The sequence below is a fragment of the Mytilus californianus genome, unplaced genomic scaffold (genome assembly GCF_021869535.1).
Source record: "Mytilus californianus isolate M0D057914Y unplaced genomic scaffold, xbMytCali1.0.p SCAF_5, whole genome shotgun sequence".
Classification (NCBI taxonomy): Eukaryota; Metazoa; Mollusca; class Bivalvia; order Mytilida; family Mytilidae; genus Mytilus; species Mytilus californianus.
This window is the reverse complement of record NW_026262701.1, coordinates 66787890-66803662: the sequence shown is the minus strand read 5'-3', so window position 1 is coordinate 66803662 and position 15773 is coordinate 66787890. Positions and strand designations below refer to the sequence as shown.

General features: G+C 31.8%; 1 protein-coding gene across 12 annotated transcripts in view; it reads right to left on the bottom strand.

Moving 5' to 3' along the window:
* The window catches only part of LOC127701283 (uncharacterized), a 526465-nt gene that overhangs the window by 451054 nt on the left and 59638 nt on the right, over positions 1-15773 (bottom strand). The window contains exon 1 of one of the 12 annotated variants that reach the window (XM_052205144.1): positions 544-647. The exons of the other annotated variants lie outside the window; for them this stretch is intronic. The gene's annotated coding sequence lies outside the window, so the exon portion shown is untranslated. Of the gene's footprint in view, positions 1-543; positions 648-15773 lie in introns of those variants that run through there. 12 annotated transcript variants of the gene reach the window in all.

Below are 15773 nucleotides of genomic sequence, written 5' to 3'. Positions count from 1 at the left end.
GTTTAAGAAAGTTATAAAAATTTTAAAAACTCTAACCACAGAGTGAATGTAATGTTAACTGGCAAAAATACTAAGTCCATTTATAAGTAAAATATGGATAAACAGGATTTTTTTTTTACAAAATTTACTTCTGGATACTATCTTATGATCATAAACAAGCTTCTGTCCAAGTTTGGTAGAAAACCAGGACAGTTTAAGAAAGTTATTAAAATTTCAAAAACTTTAACCACAGAGTGAATATTTGTGGACACCGCCGCCGACGGAATGTAGGATCGCTATGTCTCGCTTTTGCGACAAAAGGTGCAGGCTCGACAAAAATGAATTTAATTAAAGAATATAAACATTTTAATGGAGCCTGAAAAAATATTAAAAACTGTAAAACAACTGTTCTTTTATTATACATTTAATGAATAACAGTATTGTATTTCAAGAGTTGCAACCGTCAAATTCAAATTGACGGTGGCAACTCTTAAAATACAATACTGTTATTCCTATTCTAATGCAATACTGTTAAAATATTCAAAATTAAACATATTAAATAACCTGTAAACATTGACTGTGATTACTCAACATTGTTGTCAATGACTTTGAACATCATCAACCATGGAATTGATGGCAGACATCATTAAAACAAAATTGTCCTTATATGCCAAACTGCAATGAAAATTAACTAGAAAAAACATTTTGCAAAAATGTCGGGAAATCTAGCAATATGTTGGCTCCTAATTCTAAATGCTTTCGTCTGTTCAGGACATTGGTGTTGATATCAGATCTTTGGTAAACTTTGTTAAATTCTATCAATACTTAGTTTAAACCTTGCTCACTTTTTAATGGTGCTTATAAAACGTCAGTTAGTGACCTCTATATGTCAATATTTTTATTTCAAGCTAAGAAATATAGAACTGAAAGTTTTAATTGATGTCCAACTAAAAAATCCTACAAATTGATTTTGGGGGTCAAAACAATCTGTTCACTTTGCAAGAGTGTCATAATGGTCAAGGATAGTTTCCCCTACTGAGGTAAATAATCTATCAATTTCCCATTTTAGAATCTAAGGACTATGATTACTTTCATTGTTTGTTCCCGAAAATGAAAATAACACACATCATAAGCTGAAATTCATTGTTGTTAGCCAATAACAGTTTTGGTGTACACTTTTGAAAATATTAATAAGAATGCACTAGATTCTGTAATAGTCAATTGCCCTTAGGCAAAACAAAATAAACAGCTGCGCCATGAGCACATGATACGCCCGTCGCTTTTTCAAAGAATAAAGTTCAATAACTTCTCAATGTCATACTAGAAATTTATGAAAAACTAAAGGGAGGTTATCTTAATAGATATAAACCAGTCACCAAAGTTTCATGAAAACTGCTCAAAGCACTTTAAAGATATTGTCCGAAAACTGGAAAATCACCCCTTCTTTATGAATAAAACCCCATAACTCGGAAACGTAAAATCAAAAATATATAAAAATAGAAAGGGAGCTTACATCAAAATATATAAACAATTCACCAAAGTTTCATGAAATTTGCCTACAGCATTTTTGAGTTATTGTCCGAAAACTGGAAAATCCCCCTTTTTTTAATGAATAAAACCCCATAACTCGGAAACGTAAAATCTAAAATTTCTAAAAAAAGACGTAAACGGTTGTATAAAAAATGTGTGCTTAGGGTTACCCCTAAAGAAAAGTAAGGACGGTAGGTAGGAATGTTTTTTTTTATTTTGTTAGACTTTCCCCCTTGATTACCATATATGAGGAGACCTGCAATTTTGTGACAATTCACAGCCAAAAGTGCTGATAAAACTTTAGGTTGGCAATTTAGAGGCACACAAAATAGGATAGGGAGGGAAACTAAAAACATCAGCTATAGACTCAGTTTAAGTATTTGTCATGATGGTTTACGAGCATGAGGAATAAAACTGATATTATTTCATCTCTATGAAAAATAAGAGATATACAGAAAACATTATTGTCTTTCTTGGTATTATGATATTTTTTGGTTGCTGTCACATTGTTATTTAACCAACAAAGCCAAACATGGCATCAAAAACTGGACATACCAAGATACAGCTTTCAACACTGAGCTGGTGCCAATATGAAAAGCTCAGTAGAACAGATAACATGAAATTAGTAAAATATTGCAATTTTTAAAATTTTAGACTGTTCATTCAGAAATTTCTGGGTGCATTATTATTGGGATCAATTATTCTCATAATGTTGTTAACAATTAAAATAATGCTATGGAAATTTAAAATGCAACATTAACTATTTCAGGAAATGTTATATTCAAATAATGCCATCAAAATTTACAATGCAAGTTTTAATTTTAAAATTAAGAAATCTTTTCTTTTGCAATTTTCAGGCAATAATAAAAACATCACAAAAAATTCTGAATTCACAGTTATACAAAATAAAAAAGAAACTACATATGTTACAAGGTCTATCAATACATAACATTAACAAAGAAAATATAATCAAAGAACAAATATAATAACATTTTTGTATACTCATTTATTTTTACAAAAGATTTTTTAAACAAAGCATTTTATACAACATGTTTTGTTTCATCACAAAAAGTTAATTTCAGTGGATATGTGGGTCCATTATCCAAATTAATTTGATTAACAGCTTGAAAATATTAAATACAAAATATACAGATGTTACAGACCTTGAATATTGAATGCATTAATTAATAAATGGAAAATTAACAATAAAAATCTTATTCTGCAATCAATTTTATTAAGTTCGTTTAAAAACTTTATGTTTTCTATTAAATAAGAAAATTACACAATATAAAAATCTGCATAGATTTATTCATAAAAAAGGGATAGTTTAATTATTGACTTAATTATAAGTTGGTGAATATTAAACTGCATCAATTTGGTAATAAATGATATTAGTAATTTAAAGCAGCAAGCTATAAAAAAAACAATATATAACTTAACGGTATATAAGTATATTGATTCCCACCCATTGTTTTGTAAAGACTTGTATTCTGTAAAATATAAATAATGTCAGAAAAAAATCTTGTTTTGTTCTTTCAATACCATGTATTGTCTTGACAAATCTTTGAATCAACATAAATAACATCCATTTGTCTGATTTCCTAAGATCTGTTGGAAAAGGATAAAGTGTTTACATGTAGCTGATGTTGTTTTACCAACTTTTCCCATACCAAAATTCATGGCAGTCAATTTTAATACTTCAGAACACTGGAAGTTATGGGTAATCTTATGGAGCACCTGAGTTCCACCAGGTGGGGTTCTTGTTGTTCAAGCTTTAGTTTTTTATGTAGTGTGTTAAGGATTTTTGTTTGTATTTTTGAATGTTGTGTTGTCTTGTTTTTAATCAAATTGACTCCTGTGTATCTTCTCCTTCTTTAAACATGACAGATATCAGCTGAATTGTTCAATTCCCAACTTGTTTTAGATGAAACAAGTTGCTTTAAAAAAAAGAAAGAAAAGCAGTATGTGAACCAGAGACAGCTGACTGGTCACCAAAAAATTGTTGCTGATTTTTTTTCTTTTGATTTGAAATAATTGACTGTGAATAGAATAAGATAGTGATGATGTTAAAACACCTTTATTGAAAATATGTAATTGTGTGTAGATTCTTGCACAGGTCAATTAAAAACATTACTTGGGAGTGAACATCATTTTTTCTTCAAAGTCCTAATCCTATTGCAATTCCCTGTTTCTTCAAACTGGATGTCTAAAGCAAATTGCACAGACCAATCAATTGAAATATAAATTTTAGCACTCAGTTTGCTTTATAATATCTGGGAGCAGTATATCTAACGGGAAATGAATCTGATAGGCTTTTCAGTATAAAATGGATAAAATCTCTAACTTTACAAGACTTCGCTAGATTTATGGATTTTGGAAGCATATGATTGAACTGCTCAATAAATTAACAACATAATTCCAAACATTCAACAAATGCAATGAATTGATAAGTTTTATTGTAAAGTAGATATATTTTGTCATATAAAATGACCAATATAAGTGTGATTTATTTAATGTAAAGTGTTTTATAATGGTTTGTGAAATTGGCGGTTACTGGGAATGCCATCAGCACCATTTTTTTATTACCCCTTTTGCATTCTGTACCCTTCTGTGATGAAATGAATGCGACTATGAAAATTTGATGTGACAGATTACAAGTTCGATACACTGGCATCACTTATTACTTAGTTTGAATGACATTTTATTGATATTATCAAAAATTATTAAGATAATAGCGAGTACGTATTTTACACATGTCCGTTTCCATATAGTGTCATTTATTAACTATGACCCGACAATAAAATCGGCTATAATTAGGTAGTGTCAAGTCCCATCAATATATATGTTCCTGATAATATGGATGCATTTATTTTATCTTTTTTATCTTCATATTTTGTTTCCTGGATGCCTTCAATTATTCTTACACTCATCGTCTCTACTCATTGTAAAGGTGGTATAGAGAAAGTCCATGTGAGGTGTAACTCTGTGTTATGTAACTTATAAGAAGGTTTCGTATTTTGTTCTTGGGGAGTAACACACTAGCTTTCATATATATACCTCTTATATAAAATGACAATTATTTTGGTCTCATAAAACATCTTAAATTTTAAGAATTTCCTGATGTTACTTAAATCAATCCAAAATATTCGACCAGAAACAACTTAGTTTTGAAGAATATCTTGTTATCGGAAGATTTATGAATACCTGAACATGCTCTCAAAAGAAGTAATCTATATAAGAAAGGATATGTTTTGTAAAAGACAACAGGACAGTCACTCAAAAAAAAAAAAAGGAAAAGAAAAGAGAAACAACAATGATAAATTTAGTTTCAGTTAAAACTTAATAATTTTAATGAATATATTCCTTGGTCTGTTAGTATCTATTAATCTAGTCTTTACTTTTTATTTATACATTTTTTCTTCATAAATACTTGCAAGCATAGTCATAATAACACAAGGATGAGACTTAACCTGGAGGGTAATTCTAAACTTGCTGTCCTCTTTAAAAAAAATTATCTTATTTTCTTCCAGTTTTCTGCACCATTAAAATTGACTGCCAGGCAATTAGGTTAGGAAAATGATGCTAAAAAAACATCAGCTACATGTAAACCAAAAAAAATCTTATTCTTCTTTAGCTATATTTTTTTTTTGTAGCTAAAGACTACTGTGAGAAACACTTGAACAGGAAGTATAAACAATCTGAATTGTTACTGATGTTCTATCAGTTTAAAGAAGTTGCATATACAAACCAAAAACATTTAGTACATTATTATCTATTTATCAGGCCTGGAGATTAACTGATTTTGAAAGAAAACTATGGAGGAAATAGTGACAACAAGCAAGCACATAATTACATGTAATATTTAACAATTATTCATATAGCCGCAGAGATGTTTGGTTAATCCTATAATGAAACTTCTACTCATCCAGAAGTTATGTTCAATAAAATTATTTTAATTCTAAAACTGAACTCAATGTACTTTAAAACATAAAAGTTAAATTGTCTTCTATTTGGCAGTTAATTTTTCAGCATAATAAAAAGACTTTATTGATGTTAGCCTAATACCCACACCAAATAATATGTCATTTACTTGGGTATATAGGTGAAAATTCTTTCCATTGACATCTGTAACACCTAGCTACCATACATTATAATGTGAATTAATTAAACTGACAAACAAATTATTTTCTACAAATTATAGAATTCCATTATCTTTCTTTATGACACTTTTGAGGGTCCTTATGGGAAGCCTATATTATTTTATCAACAATCAGTAACTTCAACAATAGTTTAAATATATCTTTCAACATTTTTCAATGTCCCCCACATTGCTCATATTTTATGTCTGAGGGCAATAACTAAAAACTAAAAAAATTTCTTTTGTTCTTTAAAACTTTGTATAAATATCTTAGAGAAATAGGCTTGAGAATGCTTCATTTTTTTTTTTACATATTTTTTTGACATAATTAATATTTCCAAGGGGCATAACTATTAAAAACAGTTGATAAGCACTGATTTTCGAACTTGTCAGACATTTCTGATATAAACCTTTGATATAAGTTTCATAAATATCTGGCAAAAATTGTACATGTGAGAGGGCTTTACAATACAATTATCCATATAAATAATATTTCCAAGGGGTATGTATAACTCTTTCAAAAGTAGCTGATTGGCAATGATTTTCAAACTTGTCTGAGACATTGCTGATAAAAACCTTCGATGAAAATCTGTCAAGAAATGTACTCATGAGAACGTTTAGAATGTAATGTTAGATATAATGAATATTTGGAAGAGGCATAACTCTTTTAAAAATAATCACTAATTTTCAAACTTTTCCGAGATATTGCTGATATAAACCTTTGATTTAAATTTTATTAAAATCTAGCAAGAATTGTACATGTGAGAGTGCTTACAATGCATTTTTTTCATATAATTAATATTTCCAAGGGGCATAACTCAAAACAATAGTTGATCTGCGCCGATTTTCGAAACTTGTCCAAGACATTTCTGATATAAACTTTTTATATAAATTTGATAAAAATCTGTCAACTTTCAATACAATTAAAATATGGAAGGAGCATAACTCTTTTAAAAATAGCTGATTGGCACTGATATTTTAACTTGTCCAATACATTACTGATATGAACCTTTGATATGAATACCTATATATGACAACACAACAATGCTTCAAAGTGTCTGCAATTTTATTGAACTTGGTGGACATGTCTCGGACGTCAGGACAATTTACATACAGAAATTAAGAAATGAAGTACAAAGCTTGGTACATTCAATTTTGACGTTACAATGTGTGTTGCTCTGGGTGAGAGAAATAATGAAAAGTTATATTAAATAGATCAGATTAATAAAGAATAATAAAGTTAGTTAAACAGTCAACTTGAGTTCCCATGGTCCCTACCATTTTGCAAGGCTTCCCTTCTAATCCAGTGTTAGTTGGTTCTGCTTTCTGGTGCATCGGTAACATCGGTAACATTGGGGAAATTTGTGATTGCTGCTAATAGGAAATAATGTTGACTTATCAGAAATAGTTCACATGTAAAATTATTTTGTATAGTCCTGATATAAATTGTTTGATCTTCTAGAATAATCAATCTGTTTTTGGGCATGGATGTAAATTTATAGTTCAACTATATTCAGCACCCGATTGGTACATGGTTGTTTCCATCTCTCATTTATTTTAACATGTAGGTTGGTATTGGAAATATTGGTAATTTTGGTTTCTTTTTTGTTGATATAAATGTAAAACAATCTTGGAAGAATTGTAAATGTGAGACTGCTTTCATTGCAATTTTCAATATAATTCATATTTCCAAGGGGTGTAACTCTTTTAGAAATAATTGATCAGCACTGATTTTCAAAATTGTCCATTGCAATGCTGATATAAACCTTTGATATAAATTTAATTAAGAAAACTTAAAATCAACCTACATGAGCCCATTCTAAAACAGGGGTGATTTCTGGAGCTCAAAATGGGTAGGCAGCTTCCACTCCACTTAAATGATGCCTGGCACTAACATCAAATCTCAGATCTGCACTTAAGAACAATTTAGAAAGTCCACTCTACCCAGAATCATGTGACACAAATCAGAACAAGGTTAATCGTTTCATAATCAAATTGGACTTTTTAATCGTGAGAACATTTATTGCGGGTGCACTCGACTCCAATCTTAATTGACTAGGATTGTCAGTTTTCCTATCGAAGGTTGGTGGTTTTCTCCTGGCACTCTGGCTTCCTCCACCAATAAAAACTGGCCGCCACGAAATAGCCCAAAAGCGGTGCTTAAAAGTGGCGTTAAAACACCAAAAAAAAAAAAATCCAATCAAATTATTGGAGCTCCATCAGATACTGGGGCAGAATAGCATTATTTCTATGTTTTCCAGAGAAAATTGCCTGTATCACTCACTGGTGAAAAAAATCACCAGTTTGCTAATTAGGACATTTATGATGCACATACTATAGATACTCTTTGTGTTGCTGATTATTTCTGCAATTTCATGTTTAACCTAGCTCCTATAGTTTTTTAGATAACAGCCAAAACTGCAAAAAACAGTAAAAATCAACATTTCAGGGTCAATAACTCCTTAACCCGCCGGGTTGTCAAAAATATCAGAGTAAATAGATTTTGTCAAGCTTATCATTTTGCAGTTTACACTTTTAACATAACTCCTATAGTTTTCAAAATAACAGCAAATAAAATGCTTCGCTGAGCGCAGCCTGATACGACCGCAGAGGTCAAACCCTGAACAGTTGGGGCAATTTAGGACACAATATTCAAGCTTGATACTGTCTGAATGTGGATTGTGATCAAATTTTTGACATGATATAGGTTTCTGACACAAACAAAATGAGGTCAAAGATCTTAAAAATCTATTGCGCAATACTGCACAATTGAAGATTTCTTCTTGAAACTTTTCATAACATTTGAAATTTCAAAAATTTTGAAGAAAAAAAATATGAACCCCCCAAAAAAATTGGAGAGAAAAAAATCCACCCCCAATCTTTTTGACCCCCCCCTTGGAGTAATTACCCCCAAACTCAATCCCAGCCTTCCCTTTGTAGTATGGAACCTTGTAATACAATTTTAGAGAGATCCATACACTTAAACACAAGTTATTGTCTGGAAACTACAAAAATGCTAGTTTTTGGCCCCTAAATTCCTGCATGTTTGGGGCAGTTACCCCATACTCCATCCCAGCCTTCCCTTTGTGATATGGATCCTTGTGGTACAATTTCAGAGAGATCCATACACTTACACACAAGTTATTGTCTGAAAACTACAAAAATGCTTGTTTTTGGCCCTTTTTTTGCTAACCTGTTGGTACCATAACCCCCAAAATCAATCCCAACCTTCCTTATGTGGTATTGGACCTTCTTGTAAAATTTCATAGAGATCCATTCACTTTAATTAAAGTTATTGTCCAGAAACCAGATGTGTCTTCGGACGACGACGACAACGACGACATCACAGCATTATACGAACCCAAATAAATTTTTGCGGTCGTATAAAAATGAGAAAAATTGGAAAATTGCATGAATTAGGGGCAATAACTTTTTTTGAATTTTTCTGAAATTTGCAGGGTTACTAGATCTTATCATGCTGCTCATTTTTGCAATTAAAACTTTAAAACTAGCTCCTATATTTTTCACTTTTACAGCAAAAAATAATTATTCCAAAACAGGGCGACAGATTTTTCTCCAATTTTTAGGGTAGATACATCCTGTTGTGCTGAATCTTTTTGTAAATTACCTTTTTAAACTAGCCTCTGTAGTTTTCACGATAACAGCCAACAACTGCTAAAAATAAGAAAAAAAATCGATATTTTACAGGCAATAACTCCAAAGCAAGAAGTTAGATTTTTCTGAAATTTTCAGGGTAGATACATCTTGTCATGGTGATCACTTTTGCATTTGAACTTTTAATCTAGCTCCTATAATTTTAGAAACAATGGCAAGTAAATGCCAAACAAGTACAATGACTCCTTTAAGAGGTCGATTGACAATTCAGGTCCTTTTGACTTATTTTTAGGGCTTACTTTGCAAAACTTCTTCGCCATTTAAAATTTATCTATATCTATCATAGTTCGGCAAAAACTAAAAATTTTGGTACAAAAAATCTTTCAAGGGCATTAACTCCTATAAAGGATAACGTGACACTTTTGGGCATGGTAACTTATTCCTAGATCTTACTTTGCTGAACATTTTTGCCACTTAAAGTTTCTCCCTAATTTATCATAGTTTCTGCAAATAATTTGAAAATTTGATAAAAGTTGTCTTTCAAGAGCAATAATTCCTATAAGAGATGCATTTACATTTTCGATAAGTTTTAAATATTTGTAAATCTTAACTTGCTGAACATTTTTGCTGTTTAAAGATTTCTCTTTATCTATAAATGTTTTCAAGATAATAACCAAAAACAGAAATTTCGTAACATTTACTAAGGCACTCCAAAAGACAACTTTCCAGTTTGATGCATTTCCGTCAAAAACTTTGGTTTTAGTGAACATCATTCGTGCGTTTAGGGGCATCGTCACTTCCGTTCCCATGTTGAGTGAGTGGTTGGACAAATATGATCCTATATTGCACGAATCATTCGGTAAATTAAAATCTTATAATTGACAATCAGCACTGCTATCATTAGGGAATTGTGATTAAGTACCTACGGAACACACATTATTTCTGGTTTATCCTGCACAATGACGATCACTAAGACGCTTGATGAACGTTAATAGTGCAGGGATACAGGCGATCCCCTATATCTGGTAAATGACGTCATAAAGGTGCGCATAATTGACGATTTTTTCCGGTGAAGGACATAACTCGAAAGTGGTCTATTGTCTGATTGGTCTGAAAAATTTGTGGCAGATAACTCTTAACATGTCCAGAGGTCGACTTAACAAAATTTAAAAGTATGGCCAATAGGGCCAGTTAGAGGGTAAATTTACTGGCCCAACTCAAATAAAATTTGCCCTAATGATACTATCTAAGTGAAAATATAGTCAAATGTAATGGCCAATGGGGCCAGTAGTCTTCATGTTCAACTGGCCCTATTGAAATTCTACTGGCCTTGGGCCAGTGGGCCAGTGGTTAAGTCGACCCCTGTTTAAAAAAATTACATCCCTCAAAAAATTAAGCAATTTAAATTGGTATATTCAACAGATTTATTTTAGAGATGAGTAAGGTAAAGAAGTAGAAACAGAGATTGTAATAATAGGTAATATAACCCAAATGTGAAGCACTGCATGGAGTCGAACTACATCTTTTCATTTATCCCATTTGGTGCCAAAGTTGTTAATTTTATTATCCAAAATCTTTCCCGAGTGAGTCTATCCTCCCTAGACTTTAATATTTATATATATATGGAAGAAATGGAAATTAACTTAAATTATTTAATAATATCATTGGCCAACAAAATATAACAGGCTTGTTTTGTTGGTGTCGCTAGGCCTGTTCCAGCATTGAATATATGTATATGAGTTATTGCCCTTATATGATGATTTTTATCATTTTTTGCCTATCATCATGAAAACTATAATAGATTTAGTCCTGAATTTATTGCAGTTATGACATGTTGCAACTAAAAAATTTGGAATAATAAACTTTTATCATCTGTTACCTTTACTAGAAATAGTCATTACAAGCAAAAGTCAAAATTTAGAACATAACCTTGACCTGTGACCTCATTTTCTTAATGATGGACTTAGGAGCTCAAATCAAAGACACAATGTGTCTTCAATTTACGGTTTATGAGTTACAATTACATTTTACTTATTTTACTTATACCGCTACATTGACAACAACACTTAAGTAAACTACATAAGTGTAGTTTACTTAAGAGTTGTTGTCAATGTAGCGGTATTTGAATTTTAAACTGACAATCCTGCATACCATCTGGTATCCACTTAAGGGAACTCTACCAGCACAAAACATAGGAGGCGTTGGTTCAGCAGCTCTTTATTTATTTTACTTATGTCAAATATATTAAGGGAAATTATCTCTCATACTCAGTCTACAGACCCTTCAGTCAAAATCATTCTCAATAGCCTGAGGATAAGGATATATTGAGAAATTTGGAGGAAAAATTGATCAGTTTCTTTTACAGTTGGGAAGGAGTAGAGATAACAAGAAAAACAGTGTTAAGGGCCATAACTCTTACAAAAAAGTATTTGGTAAAGAGGGTGAGTTTCCAAAGCACAATAAATGGTCAATATCATATGCCAAATATCCTTTCAACATCTTGCAAAACCATGATATTAGTCAGGAATATAACAGTTGTTTTCCATGCATTTGATGTGTTTGAGCTTTTGATTTTGCCATTTGATAAAGGACTTTCCATTTTGAATTTTCGTTGGAGTTTGGAATTTTTGTTATTTTACTTTTTTCTCTAGTTCTTCCATCGGGATGATCCCAATACACATCTTTTGATTTAAAGTTGAAAATTACAGTTTGGATGTCAGAATATAGCTTAATCAGTGATTTTGCTAGCGCTCGTCATTTTCGTCATTTATGAAACGGTTTTCAAAATGACGAAAGTATTCCAAATCAATTTTCGTCACTTAAATTTGGAAAGAGTAAAAATATTTTCGCATGAAAATACTATAATTCTACCTGTCTTATTGTTTCTGACAAGTTTCTGACCCTCAGCTAATTAACATTTACAACAGGTGTTATAAGTTGTTATTACAGATAATCCGCTTATCGCCATCGGATGGGTCACTAATCCGTAAATTTATGATGTCAGTTTTGCTTTATCTGCTTTAGTTTTTGAGATATAATTCAAAAACTGCATTTTACCCATATGTTCCATTTTTAGCAAAGGCGGTCACATTTCTTGATGGACAAGAATAAAAAAAACACAAACTCTTTACTAGGTAGCCTAGGGATCATTTAACCCAAGTTTGGTTGAATTGGGTGCAGTGGTTTCAGAGAAGAAGATCTTTGAAAAAGTTTACACAGGACACTGACAGATGGACGGGCGGATGATGAATGCAAATAATTTAGGGATGGCAAAAGCTCACATGGCCTTTTAGGCAAAAAAGATTACCGACTCTAGCACTTGACAAGAAATACAGTGTACTTTTCTGATATCAATTATTAGTGTATCCAAAGTGTGCAAAAAGATTGTTTTGTAGGGTCTTACATTGTTTTGAAAAAACATGTTACTTTTATTATTCTTCCCTCAGTTTATTTATTTTGTATTTACATTGTGTCATAGGTCAAATTTATTAGTTCAGTGTATGTTCAATGGTGTTAATATGTCCTTTGATTGAGTTAAGCTATTTCAGTTGATATTTTATAGTGTGTCTTTCTATGTTGTGATGTTACACTATTGTTTCAGAAAAAGGGTGAAGGTTTGGTACCATTAAAACGTTTAAACCCGCTGCATTTGTTTGCACCTGTCCTAAGTCAGGAATCTGATGTTCAGTAGTTGTCGTTTGTTGATGTGGTTCATAAGTGTTTCTCGTTTCTCGTTTTTTATATAGATTAGACCGTTGGTTTTCCCGTTTGAATGGTTTTACACTAGTAATTTTTTGGGGCCCTCTATAGCTTACTGTTCGGTGTGAGCCAAGGCTCCATGTTGAAGACCGTACTGTGACCTATAATGGTTTACTTTTATAAATTTTGACTTGGATGGAGAGTTGTCTCATTGGCACTCATACCACATCTTCTTATATCTATTCACAACGTTTACAATAATTCAATCTGTGTAATGATAATGAATAACTTTATCTCCTATGAAAATTAAATAGAGATCTTCCACTGACATTACATAACAAAGTAATAACTGGTTACAAATACATACTATGAAGGTGCTTGACCTTTGATTCACAGAATTATTTGTTGTTGTTGTTGAGTTGCTGTCCATTTTTACCCTAACATTTCATTTTACTCATGAAAATAAACCTGGATCAATAATCTGCCACAAATTAGTCTGAAACATTATGCTTTTTTTGTTTATTTGTAATTAAAAACATCTTCTTTCAATACAAGGGTACACTTCTTTCAATATAAGGGTACAATATACATGGCAGCTAGTTTCACTTTTGAAGGATTAAAGTCAAGACCCATTGTTAACTACAGACCTTTAGTAAGTTTATCTTGTTTTATTTCTATTGTCTTAAGTTCTTATCTGAAGACTTGACACTTAAACCACAGTGAAACAAGTTTCCACATGGCTCACCACAGACTCACACATATCTGTCAAAAAAGCTTTATATTACTTTTGACTCCAGAAAATGTATCACTTTTGTTTTGACTTGCAGTCCACAAGAAGACACATCCATTTCATCAAATTACAATCATTAAGCTTTATAAGACCAGAAGAAATCAATTATTAAATTAAACTGAATGACATTTCATGTACTTTAATACACTTAGATAAAGGGAATTATAATACCAATGTAAACTAACATATCATGCTGCATGTCAATTTTCATTTCTGTAAAGTGTCACTGATTTTAACCATCCCAAGTAAATGAACTGGGTTCCTCACCTAAAATTTAGGTCACTGGAACCGAGAAGAGAGGACTCTTAACATATCAATTTGTGTGTACCTATACATTTGTTAGAAATTTCTTTGACTGTCATATGTTCTTATATATAAAGTTAAATGGCATCAAAGATTTTGATTTGATTTATAAATCAATTTTTCATTTTGCATGAGATGAAAATTTAATAAAAATTAACATGCCAATGAATTTTTTTTTTTAATTTGCAAAAAAAGAAACACAACTGTTTGGTCCACATAGTCCTTTTATAAAACAAGACAAACTGTGTTGCTCACTTATCATACCCAATCATATATCAAGAAGGTATAACTTATAGTTACAGAGAAATATGTTACAAAAATTTCATATGTGCATGACATTTCAGATGCAAGTTTTTGGCATAAAGAAACTGAAAGTAAGACATGCACTGTAGTTACTGAATACTGGGATATAACTATGTTATTGATTGCTCATCTTTGTTAAATTCCTTCACAACCTGTCTTGACTGTGGGCACTTGCAAATCATTGCAGACTAAATGGTGACCTCTAAATGTCTTTTCCATTTTACTTCTGTTGTAGAGTTGCTGTCTCATAAAATTTTATCCATAATCTCCGACCATATAATCATAAGTAAAATTCAACTAGGGTAAGACACAACAGTAAAGATTGAGGAACATATCACATGTACTTTGATTTTCAAAATTATTGCAGACATAAATGAAATGAGATGTGGGGTTAATGTATAAAAGACAGCAACCCAACACAACAATAAATAAAATGCTCTGCAGCTTGACACGACCGCAGAGGCATCAAACTTGATACAGCTCTGAATTTGGAATGTGATTAAATATTTGAACAGCATAGGTTTCTGACACAGAATTAATGTGGCCTAAGATTTGAAATTGGACATTAACCTATTATGGTCCATTATCCAAAATCTTAATACATGGTCAGATTTAGCATATCAAAGAACCCCAATAATTCAATTTTTGATGAAATCAAACAGAGTTTAATTTTGGACCCTTTGGACCTCAATGTGGACCAATTTAAATAAATTGCCTTGCAACTGGATACGACCGCAGAGGTCCAACCCTGAACAGTTGGGGCAAAAATGGACACAATATTCGCGCTTGATACAGGTCTAAATTTGCATTGTAATTAAATAATTGACACATAATAGGTTTCTGACAAAGAATAATTGTAGTCAAAGAACTTAGAATTGGTTATATGATTTGAATTTATATTCAATTTTTTGCATTTTGGGCAATATACTATGCTGTTGCGAATTGACCCCCCCCCCCCCCCCCCCCCAAACCCCCAAATTTTTTTTTTACCCCCTTTTTTTTTTTGATTGTCCATTAACCAGGAAACCCTTGTTTTCCCCCCCCTTTTTGCCCCTAATTCCTAAACGGTTTGAGCCATAACCCTCCAAAGCCAATCCTAACCATCCCTTTGTGGTATGGAAACTTGTGGTATAATTTCATAGAGATCCATACACCGTTCCACAAGTTATTGTCTGGAAACTAGAAAAATGCTTATTTGGGCCCCTTTTTGGCCCCTAATTCCTTAACTGTTAGGACTATAACCCCTAAAATCAATCCCAACCTTCCTTTTGTGGTTATAAACCTTGTGTTTAAATTTCATAGATTTCTATTTACATTTACTAAAGTTATTGTCCGGAAACCAAATGTCTTCGGAAGACGCTGACGTGATACCAATAAACGACCACAAAATTTTTTGCGGTCTTATAAAAACGACGC